This window comes from Scyliorhinus torazame, chromosome 5, assembly GCF_047496885.1.
Source record: "Scyliorhinus torazame isolate Kashiwa2021f chromosome 5, sScyTor2.1, whole genome shotgun sequence".
In the NCBI taxonomy this organism is placed as follows: Eukaryota; Metazoa; Chordata; class Chondrichthyes; order Carcharhiniformes; family Scyliorhinidae; genus Scyliorhinus; species Scyliorhinus torazame.
Genome location: NC_092711.1, coordinates 67,900,338 through 67,912,028, shown reverse-complemented (window position 1 = coordinate 67,912,028; position 11,691 = coordinate 67,900,338). Strand labels below are relative to the sequence as shown.

Here is an 11,691-nt window from a genome sequence, read left to right as displayed (position 1 = left end):
GTAATTAATGGGAGGAGCTATGGTACCAGGCATTTTGCAGAAAAACAGTTGAATTGAGTTTTCGTTTGGAAGGTGAGCTGAAACGAACTGAGAAGTAGCTTCTGAAGAAATACAGCCAGAGTTTCTGCATGGGTCTGACCGTCAGTAAATTGTGAGCCTGAAGTTCAGTTGCTGCCGTATGAGCCTCCCCCAGATTGTCCTTTCTGAGCTCGAGACACGTGATGTTAAATACTCAGATGGGAAACACAAAAATATACAACAGGTTTAAACAAAGCTGATTTATTTGACATTTATCCAGAATATTAAACTTCATTCCAGTTACTGGAATTATTATCAACAGAAACAAACTGCAACTGTCAGAATGAACATGGTTCAGTCCTGGATGTGATTAACAGCAGCAATAACAGCAGAATCCAACCCCTGTAATCACCATGAATTCACTGGTGACTCAGTGGGGGTGATGACCAAGTGAATCTCTCGCCACACACAGAGCGGGTGAACAGCCTCTTACTCGTTTGAATGTGTTTGTTTGTCAGCAGATCCGATTGATTTTAAATCTGCTCACAGTCAGAACTTTGAAAAGTGTGGACAAGTGGATGTGTGTTGAGGTGGGATGACTGAGCGAATCTCTTCCCACACATGGAATAGATGCACAGTCTCTGCCCAGTATGAGTGCGCTGGCGGACACTGAGTCCACATGATCACCTGAACCCACAGTGAGATCCTGAATGGTCAGTGTGAACATGCTGATAGGACATCAGCTCCAGAGAAATTTTAAAACACATTTAAAATAGCTTCCGACAGTATGAACCCGCTGGTGTGTTAACAGGTTGAATGACTCAGTGAATCCCTCCCCACACATGGAGCAGGTCATAGAATCATATAATTTACAGTGCTAAGGAGGCCATTCGGCCAATTGAGTCTGCACCGGCCCTTGGAAAGAGCACCCTACCCAAGCCCACACCTCCATCCTATCCCCGTAACCCACTAACCCCACTTAACCCAGTAACCCCACTTAACCTTTTTGGACACTCAGGCAATTTAGCATGTCCAATCCATCTTTGTCCCGCACATCTTTGGACTGAATGACCTCTCCCCGGTGTGAACTCACTGGTGCTGCTGCAGGATAGACAATCGGCTGAACCTCTCCCTGCACTGAGAGCAGTTGAATAGAGTGGAACCAGAGTGACTGCACTGGTGCACCATCAGTGAATGTGGGTTTTACAGCTCCTGTCACAGTCTCAGCATTTAAACCCTCTCTCTGCAGTATGAACTCACTGGTGTGTGAGGGTGCTGGATGGAGGAAGATGGGAGTTCAGGACTCAGACAAGGGGGAAATTAAGAGTCAGTTTGTCCCGGTGGGCTAGTAGGAGGGAGGGAAGCAGCAGAGGCAGCGGATTGGATTGTCACAATTTTAGTTACAAAGAAGCTCCAAGAGCCCCTCACACTTGTTGTTAGTGATGAAGCTGGAGGAGACTGGGGAGGGGGGGGGAGCATTCAAAAGGAACAATTTGTGTTAGAGACAGTAAAAACATTCACCAAACTGCTCAACACAAAGTTGTTTTTTAAAACTTTTATCCATAACATGTCCTACAACTGTGCTGGGGTCTATTAACCTCAGCAGAAACAGATGCCAATAAAAATGTTTTGGTCCTGGATGTGATTAACAACAAAATCCAATCACTGCAGTCACTGGTGAACCCGCTGGTGTTTCAGCAGGTGAAATGACTGAGTGAATCCCATCCCACATTTGGAACAAGTGAATGGCCTCTCCCCAGTGTGAACTCGCTGGTGTTTCTGCAGGTTGGATGACTGAGTGAATCTTTTCCCACACTTGGAGCAAGTGAATGGCCTTTCCCCAGTGTGAACTCGCTGATGTCTCAGCAGGGTGGATGAATCAGTAAATCCCTTCCCACAACTGGAGCAGATGAATGGCCTCTCTCTCCCCAGTGTGAACACGCTGGTGTTTCAACAAGATGAATGACTGAGTGAATCCTTTCCCACACTCAGAGCAGGTGAACGGTCTCTCCCCGGTGTGACCTCGCTGGTGTTTTTGCAGGGTCTTTGACTGAGTAAATCCCTTCCCACACACAGAGCAGATGAATGGCCTCTCTCTGTTATGAATTCGCTGATGTTTCAGCAGGTCGGATGAATCAGTGAATCCCTTTCCACAATCCGAACAGGTGAATGGCCTCTCCCCTGTGTGAACTCGCTGGTGTTTCAGCAGGATAGATGAGGTAGGGAATCCCTTCCCACACTCGGAGCATGTGAATGGTTTCTCTCCAGTGTGAACCCGTTGGTGTGTCAGCAGGATGGATGAGGTAGTGAATCCTTTCCCACACTCCTGGCAGCTAAACGGTCTCTCCCCAGTGTGAACCCATTGGTGTTTCAATAGGTGGGATGAACAGATGAACCCCTTCCCACACTTGGTGCAGGTGAATGGTCTCTCCCCAGTGTGAACTCGCTGGTGTGTCAGCAAGATGGATGAGGTGGTGAATCACTTCCCACAGTCGGAGCAGGTGAACGGTCTCTCTCCACTGTGATTGTGTTGATGAGTTTTCAGCTCAGACGGGTATCTGAACCTCTTCCCACAGTCCCCACATTTCCATGGTTTCTCCCCAGCGTGTTTGCATTTATGTCTCAAGAGGCCAGATGATCGGCTGAATCCTCGTCCACACACAGAACACGTGGACGGTTTCTCTCCATTGCTTTCTCCTTCCATGTTCAAGATTAAATGATATTCAGATTACAATAATTTAGGCAATCGCGTCAGATCCTGATGTGATGTTTGGTTTGAGTTTCCTGCCTTCATCTCCTGCTTTTCCAACATCCTGTGAACACAATGTCGAAGGTTAAAAATTCAACAGAGACAAATATTTTTTTTGGTTTGAGTTTGCGGTGTTACACCCTATAAAAGGAGTTCCAAAATCCATTGCTGTCAGTCCAGGATGGCAATTCAGAACATTTACATATATATTTCATAGAATCCCTACAGTGCAGGAGGCCATTCAGCCCAGAGTCTGTATTGACCCTCCGAAAGAACACCCGACAGGACCCACTCCCTCATGCTATTCCCATAACACCACCGGACCTTTAGACATGAAGGGGCAACTGAGGGATGCCAATCCACCGAACCTGTACACGTTTGGACTGTGGGACTAAACGAGAGCACCAGGAGGCAAGCCTGACACAGCCACGGGGAGAATGTGCAATCTCCCCGCAGTCACCCAAAGTTGGAATCAAACCCGTGTTCCCAGTGCTGTGAGACAGCGGTGCTAACCACTGTGCCACCGCACAGGGACAGTGATGACCCTGCACATGTCCTGCCTGCCCGAGGAAGTTGACTGTCATTAACCCAAGTCCATCAATTTTTCCTTTGTTATTTTATGGGATGTGGGTTTCATTGGATTTGTTTCTGACCCCTTATTGTCCTTGTCAGAGGGCTGTTGAGAGTCTGAATCTCCTGTAGTCCAAACTAGGGAAGGACAGCAGGTTCCCATCAGTTTACAATTGATGATAGCTGTAATGGTCATTCCTACTGAAAGTGGATTTATGTTCCAGATTCCTCCCCCTTTATTAATTTAATTTAAACTTCCCCAACTCCAGGGTGGGATTTGAGCCCATGTCCGCAGACCATTGGCCTGGGTTTCTGATCCACTGGAATTACCCCCATCTCCCCAGTTACAGAGGTTCTGCAATTACCACCGGGGTCGGTTCAAATTGGGGACGGGGAGCTTCTTGTTCTGGGTTTGAGGCCTCCTCCACTGGGTGTTCCTGAAGCCACTCCATCGCGCCCCTGCAGCTCCAGCACCCAAACTGCGCATGAACACGCATGGCGCATGCTCTATTCAACAACATCCGTTGCGCATGCGCGCACATCTGCTGTTGTGATGATAGGGCATATTCTCGTTCGCCTGGAATGCTGGGTACCACCACCCGCCATTGAAAGGTGATATTGTTTGACGAAAATTGTATTTCATGTCTGATTATGATCGCAGCTATAGGGTTAACATGTAAAATTATTAAACTAATTGATGCATCAACCAATTTCTCAGGAAGCATAGTCCTGTCCTCAGTGTAATTAACTGCAGAATAAACCCCAATAGTTCGATATGTACTCACTGGCGCCTCAGCAGGTGGGGTGAACAAGTGAATTTTCCCCATACACCGAATATTTAAACTCTGTCTTGCCAATAAGAATTCAGCAATTGTGGATCAGAGCCTTTCGAACCTTTAAAGCTGGAGTGTTAATGAGTAGGGAAACTGAGTAAATCCCTCTCATACACATTATGTATCTGAATGGTCTCTCTCCAGTGTGACTGTGTGGCCAAGTCAGTAAATGGCATGACCGAGTGAACTCTTTTCCACTTTCAACTGGTGAACAATCTTTTTACAATGGCATTTACACATGAGTTTCCAGCCCAGAGAGGGATTTCAAGTCCCAAAATACACTTTCCAGATGACGCGGGACATACTTATACTTCTTGCAATTTAGTTATGTTCACTTGCTGCTCACTATGTGATCTCCACACAGTTTAGGACAGTGGAATTACGGCCAGGATAAGATCAGACATGATTAAATTGCGGAGCAGATTCGATTGGCCAAATGGCCTAATTCTGCTCCTATTATCTTATTGACACAACCAGACCTCACTTCCCTTGGAACACCATGAAGTGCCTACTGCTTTCCAGATCCCTTCCTTTCAACTCACTTTTCAATTCGACTGCTTTGTATTATTCTGAAACTAAATTCAGATTTTGTGACTGCTTTGTGGAACATCACCACATGATGAATGTGATTCTGAGCATTCATTTGAATTCTCTGCTCCACTCCTAGTCTGACCTCTGTACCTTGGATGTCCTGCACTGTTCCAATGAAGCTGAATGGTAGGTCAGAGAACTCATCTGTTGATCAGGCACATTCATTTCAACAATTTCAGATTGGAACCATCATTCAATCTTTCAGACATTAGATGTTGATAGTGGTTTGTCTGTTATAATTTTAAATTCGGACCTGTCTTTTGTTTCTTTTCTTGGTCTATTAGTTTTTTTACTTCTCTCATTATTACAATATTGCCCGGTACCATCATCCTCTTTGTCATTTAATCACTCCATTTATCAATCCCATCATAAGATCATTTGTTCTTTCCTCCCCAGCCCCTCTCTTTTTCCTGACTCTCTGCTGGCACTGTTTAAATCTAAGTATTTTTTCCTTCTTTCTGTCTGTTAATCTAAGTTAGCAATCATATGGAATGGTGAAATGTATCTGCTGCTTTTAATGTCTACCCCATTCTGTCTCTCTTTGTTTCTATATTTGGCTCAGTCTCCTTCACTCTTACATTCTGCCTATCTGTGTCTCTATCGCTTTTCACCTTTCTGCTCTTTCTTCTCTCTATTCGCTCACTGCCAGTGAGGAGCTAATTTTCACTGGATTGATTCCTGAGATCAGGCAGTTGTCCTTGGAGGAGAGGTTCTGTGGGATGAGTGTTCTCTCTGGAGTTGAGAATAATGCAAAGCAGTCGAATTGAAAAGTGAGTTGAAAGGAAGGGATCTGGAAAGCAGCAGACACTTCATGTTGTTCCAAGGGAAGTGTTTTTTTTTAAAAAAAATTTATTCTCCTCCATTTTCACATTTTCTCCCACATTTACATCCATCAACAATAAACAATAATCAGCAAGATATGTCAGTCCCCATAATAACAACAACGATCCCATCTACCCACCAACCCCCAAACCTCAACCCGCATGTTTACATAAACAAATTACAAAAATAAATCAGGGATTACCCGTAGTCACCCTTAATCTTACACAGCTCCCACCCCCCCACCCCCACCCCAGGTCTCCAGCTCCTCCCGTCCACTGCCTCCTGTAAAACTCCTCCCCCTACCCTCAGTTCCTTCCCCCCCAACTTTCCACCCCGGCTAGACCACTCGGACCCTGTTCTGCCAGGCTCCGATGGCCGCAGCCCCTCCCCCACCTCACTCCCGTTCACTGGCCGGCACACACCGGCCAGCGTGGAGGCCCCCGCCCTGGTCCCTTTCCCACTTGCCCGGCCCCAGGAAAGTCCAAAGATCCCCTTTTAGCACACAAACCACGCATATCCACCTACACCCCAAAGAACTCTCATTTTGAGTGAAAGTCCCGTCCCTTCCCTTGTCCAAATATATACCACCTTGGCTCCTTTAATCTCTACACCCGCGCGCAGTGATACAAAAAAGAAGAAAATACAGTCATGAGGTTACATCGGCACATGGCCATTCCTCAATTTGTCAGTTCTGCCTTCGCAGTCCTTCTGCTTTCGCAAACTCCTCCGCTGCGTCCGTCGTTCCAAAATAAAAGTCCCTGAGCTTGTAAGTCACCCTCAGCTTCACTGGATATACAATGCCGCACCGCACCTTGCTAATGTACAGTGCCCTCTTCACACGGTTGAAGGCAGCCCGCCTCCTTGCCAGCTCCACCGTAAAGTCCTGGTATACACGTATACCAGCTCCAGCCCACTGCACCACCCGCTTCTGCTTGGCCCAGCTCAGGACCTTCTCCTTCACCCTGTACCTACGAAAGCACAGAGTCACTGCCCTTGGCGGCTCACTCGCCTTTGGTACAGGCCTCCACGACCGATGAGCCCGATCCAGTTCATATCGGGAGGGGTCCTCCCCCTCCCCCAGTAGTTTTGCCAGCATCGCGGCAAAATACTCAGTCGGCTTCGGTTCTTCAACTCCTTCGGGCAGCCCCACAATCCTCAAGTTCTGTCACCTGGATCTATTTTCCAGGTCTTCCATTTTTCCTCGCAGATCCTTGTTAGTATCCATCACCCTCCGCATCTCTTTCCCCATCGAGGCAAGTTGATCACCATGCTGCAATGTCTCCTTCACTTCCTTCTGTGCCTCCCCTTGCTCTCGCACCTCCGCCACTGCACTCGCCACCTCTGTCCTCACCAGGGAAACCGCCTCCTCCACCAGCACACACAAGACCTCCCTCATCTCCTTCCTCACCGTCTCCATGCATTTCGCAATCTGCGCCAACTGCTTTTCAAATTCCGCAGCCATCACCTTAGTTATTTCTTCAGCCGTAAGCAGTGCGGCCTTCCCTGGTGCTCCAGCCTCCATTTTTCCTGGTGACCCCGCGGTGACCTTTCCACTCCCCGACGGACCTCCAGCTGGTTTTTTTTCAGCCGTTTTTTTGCTCACCCTCGACATTTTTCTATGGGGTTTTTTTCCCTCCTGTGTCTTCTCAGTGCCTCCTCCGTGCCTTCTCCCATCTTCTGCCGCCTCTGTGGACCCTGGGACCGGGCTTAAAGCCCCGAAATTGCCGTTCCCGAGCGGGGGCTCTCCATTGTGCGGCCGCCTCCTGCCCGCCGTCACCGGAAGTCCTCCAAGGGAAGTGTTGATAAGTTCATAAGATATAGGAGCAGAATTAGGCCATTTGGCCAATCGAGTCTGCTCCGCCATTCAATCATGTCTGATCTTATCCTGGCCGTAATTCCACCATCCTTCCCATTCTCCATAACCCTTCAACCCATTACCAATTAAAAATCTGTCTAACTCCTCTTGAAATTTACTCACTGTCCCAGCATCCACCGCACTCTGGGGCAGTGAAGTCCACAGATTCAGCCCTTTGGGAGAAATAGTTTCTCCTTAACTTTGCTACCTTCACTCAGTCATCCAGCCTGTTAAGACACCAACGAAGTCACACTAAGGAGAAGTATATTCATACACATGGGCATAACAGAAACAAAATCAAATACCATGGCAATTTTCAGAGTATTTACAACTGGGAAAGCAAAGTGTGCTTAAAAACGGCAACATAATTTGAAGGACCTGTGAATGCTCTACAGTAATGTACACTCAAACTCACACGAGGCACAAGGCAGCAATACCCAAGAACACAAACATTGCTACATTAGTGGAATTATAATTTACAGTAATGGGCATACCCATAGCTCAAGTATTATCATTTACAGTGGAATAAATATGTACTACTATTGCTTTTATGTTACGTACCTAGGTAAATGCAGAAAGCTAGTGTAAAGCATATAGATTAAGTGTAAGTCCCATATATACGACAGTTTGTTCAAGACTAATTTGAAATAAAGGGGCAAATTGTATTATGCAGTTATCAGCTCGTGATCTCAAATTTTACTTCAAAACGTCCCAGAAATGAAAATCACTTATTGTCACAAGTAGACTTCAAATGAAGTTACTGTGAAAAGCCCCTAGTCGCCACATTCCTATAGTTAATATTTTCACCATACACTTTATGCTCAATGCGCACTTCCGTATTCTGTTTGACGTTTATAAACTGAATAGGAACAAAGAACTGAAGGTATTTTTCCTGCAGACGGTTGCCATGTATGGGGAGTACTGCAAAGGAAAGCCGCTGAATCCTCCCAGTCCAAAGATGTGCAGGTTAGGTGGATTGGCCATGACAAATTGCCCTTAGTGTTGGGTGGGCTTACTGGGTTATGGGATAGGGTGGAGGTGTGAACCTTGGGTAGGGTGCTCTTTCCAAGAGCTGGTGCAGACTCGATGGGCCGAATGGCCTCCTTCTGCACTGTAAATTCTATGAAAACTATTTCACAGGTCCAATTTTATCTCGGTCTTCTTTCTTTGCTGCACAATGAATGGGAATAATAAACGGATTATAATTGATTTGCAAATCTTCTGCAAATTCGGTGGAATTCTTTGGAGGCCCGGGATAAAAGTTAAGAATCCTGTTGAGCTTCGGAACAATGCGGGGTTTTCAGCATAACCGTAATTAGGATCATTTAATCCAGAGCAAGTCTTAAACCACGTCCGGTAAAATCTGCACGCTCTCTTCTGTCCTGAATCATCCAGTGGGCCTGCATGAATGTAGGCTGGAGGAATCTCTTCACAGTTCTCAAAAGGAGTGTTGCCACCCTGACTGGAGTCATTGTAAAGATCCAAGAACGTGTTCAAACTTTTCGCAAAACTTTCGTAGGAGTTTGGGTCTGACATACTAAAGGAACTTTCTGTTTTGAACAAATACAGCGTTTGTGATAGTCCTGGGGGTGCAACTCTGTCTTGGTATTTGGGTTCAAATAGACTAATCGTGAGCAGCAGCGCTAGAATGGTTCCAATGAAGATCCCAGCGAGGCAGCCATAGAAGATCAAGAAGAACCAGAATATCTTGAGCCAACGACTGCCGGTCCTGCCTAAAAAGTGCTTTTTTATTTCGGAATCCCAGAGGAATTGCTTCCAGTCTCCACCTGCCTCCTTGCCCTTGGCCCGGGCCCGGGCCATGCTGTCTCGAGGAGGCTGAGCGGGGGATTGTGGGAGAGTTTGAGGAAAGCTTGGCCTCGCTGTTGAGCTGATGCTGGCCGGCGGCGCGCGCACTCCCTCGCGCGGCGGCTGTTGCTTTTCAAACAAGAAAGGGGCGGGGCGGGGGGGGGGTGCGGAGGAAGGGAGGGGGAGGGGGAGGGGCGCGGGCTTGGGTGTGGCTGGGGGGGGGGGGGGGGGCGGGAAGTGGAGTTGAGAAGCTCCAGGTGTCAGGAGTCCCGCGGAAGGTGAAGCTTCATTCAGGAACTCTGAACAGGAACAAGACAATTCTGAACTTTTACTTCAATCCGAAATTGATGTTTGATCCAAAATCTACAATTCAGAGTTTGAAATGTTCCACTGATTAACATCTCCAATTAGAAAGTGCTGATTAATCATTGCTGACAATTGTCACTCACACATTCCTCACAGTAACATGTCCATTGTGAAATTACATTATCAAGGAGCATTAAACTAAACTGTGAAATATTTCACAGGCACATCAATAAAAACTTCATCAATCAACATTGATATTGATGAAACTTGGAAGTCACTGAGTTCAATCATTTTTTGACACAGCAGCAGCAGCCAGGGTTAGGGGGATAGAGCGGGGGAGTGGGCCGAGGTTGAGTGCTCTTTCACAGGGTCATTGCAGACTCGATGGGCCAAATGGCCTCCTTCTGCACTGGAAAGATCCGACAGGATTCGAAGGTAAAGGTGGAACCCACAACACAGACTGGTTTGAGAGCCACTCAGCAGAGATGACATCTGTCATTGAAGCAAAAAGCAAAGCCGACCTGATGTACAACATAAACCCAACACCGAGAACAAGGCATCATGTGAAAGTAGTCAAGACAGTTTTGTAAAAGATGGAGAGATTGTGAAAATAAACACTGGACAGCCAACGTCAGTAATTCCACACTGCCTGTGATAACAGAAATCTATGTGCTGTGTGTGAAGGGAAGAAGATGGCTCTGGGTCTGACCATCACCAAAGACGTTCCCTTGAAATCCCAGATGGTGACATCCTGACAGATGTAAACAGTCTGGGTGGGGTTAGTGTTGGGTGGGGTTACTGGGTTATGGGGATAGGGTGGCGGTGTTGACCTTGGGTAGGGTGCTCTTTCCAAGAGCCGGTGCAGACTCGATGGGCCGAATGGCCTCCTTCTGCACTGTAAATTCTATGATAATCTATGTCCCGCTCGGTTGAACATGACTGTCAGCTGTGCTCCATCAAACGGACATCTCCCAATCGCTGTCTGACTCTCCTGCAGCTTCCTGTCATGGTTCAGTTGGACAAGGTCATTGATTGCTCAACAAGCATAAAAGCGGCCAGCAAGGATGGAATTCCAGCTGAACTGCTCAAACACAAAGTCCCATCGACTGTCACACCTTCACGATCTCCTCCTTTGTTGGGAGGTCGGAACCATTCCATGTGCATGTTGCTAAAATCATCACAACTGATAAAAACAGCAGTGACAGAGGAGATTGTAGCAACTACAGGGATGTCTCACTCCTTAGCAGCACCGGGAAGACCTTCACTAGGGTCATGTTTAAAAGATTCATCTACTTGCAGACTGAATGGTTACAAACGCACAGTGCGGTTTCTGTGCTGACAGATCTACAGGAACATGATCTTCTCCACACACCAGCTGATAATAATCTGTATTGTCACAAGTAGGCTTATATTAACACTGCAATGAAGTTACTGTGAAAGCCTCTTATCGCCACATTCCAGCGCCTGTTCGGGTACGTAGAGGGAGAATTGAGAATGCCCAAATTACCCAACAGCACCTCTTTCGGGACTTGTGGGAGGAAACACACGCAGACATGAATAGAACGTGCTGACTCTGCACATTCAGTCACCCAAGCCGGGAATCAAACTTGGGACCCTGGCGCTGTGAAGCAACAGTGCAACCTGCCCACTGTGCTACCGTGCCACCCAAAGTGAACAATTGGTGTTTAATCTAAAGAGTCTGTGCTGAGAAAAGTGAAGTTCTAATTACTGAGTGAAAGTAAATCTTTAAGTATGAATTGCAAGTTACTTGTACAATTGTAAAAGGCAGTGAAAAGTTGGATTCACTGAAGTTAATCTTCAGCCTTAATTTTGTGCATTGGATTTCACAATCTTTTGGAAGCTCCACCTCTTTAAGTCTTTTTGGTCTAAGAACGTTGAAGCTTTGGTTACCTGTGAAAGCTGATCGTTTTACTTTTATTTTTCTTTTGTTTTATTTGAGTCACTTGGAAAAGTGCCTGAAGAAAGAGGGGAAAAAACTAATTTGGGCAAAGCTGAAAAAGTTGACAAATGAATTGAGAAAACAAAGTTTAAAATGGTGTTTGATTCATTTCATATCTGAAAATAAAGTTACGTAAAGTCAACACAGTTGTGCGCATTTGAGCACGTTTGCTCCAACACCT

At 46.5% G+C, this 11,691-nt stretch overlaps 1 long non-coding RNA gene and 1 pseudogene across 1 annotated transcript; both read right to left on the bottom strand.

Annotated features, from left to right (window-relative positions):
* Positions 1-263: 263 nt before the first annotated feature.
* LOC140418243 (uncharacterized) lies at positions 264-3,805 on the bottom strand. Its single transcript, XR_011944882.1, has 2 exons — positions 3,703-3,805; positions 264-2,831 (listed from the first exon to the last, which is right to left on the bottom strand). It is a non-coding gene; the product is annotated as an uncharacterized lncRNA (long non-coding RNA).
* A 4,390-nt stretch (positions 3,806-8,195) lies between these two features.
* Positions 8,196-9,259, bottom strand: LOC140422598 (sodium/potassium-transporting ATPase subunit beta-1-like; annotated as a pseudogene).
* Between the last annotated feature and the right edge of the window lie 2,432 nt (positions 9,260-11,691).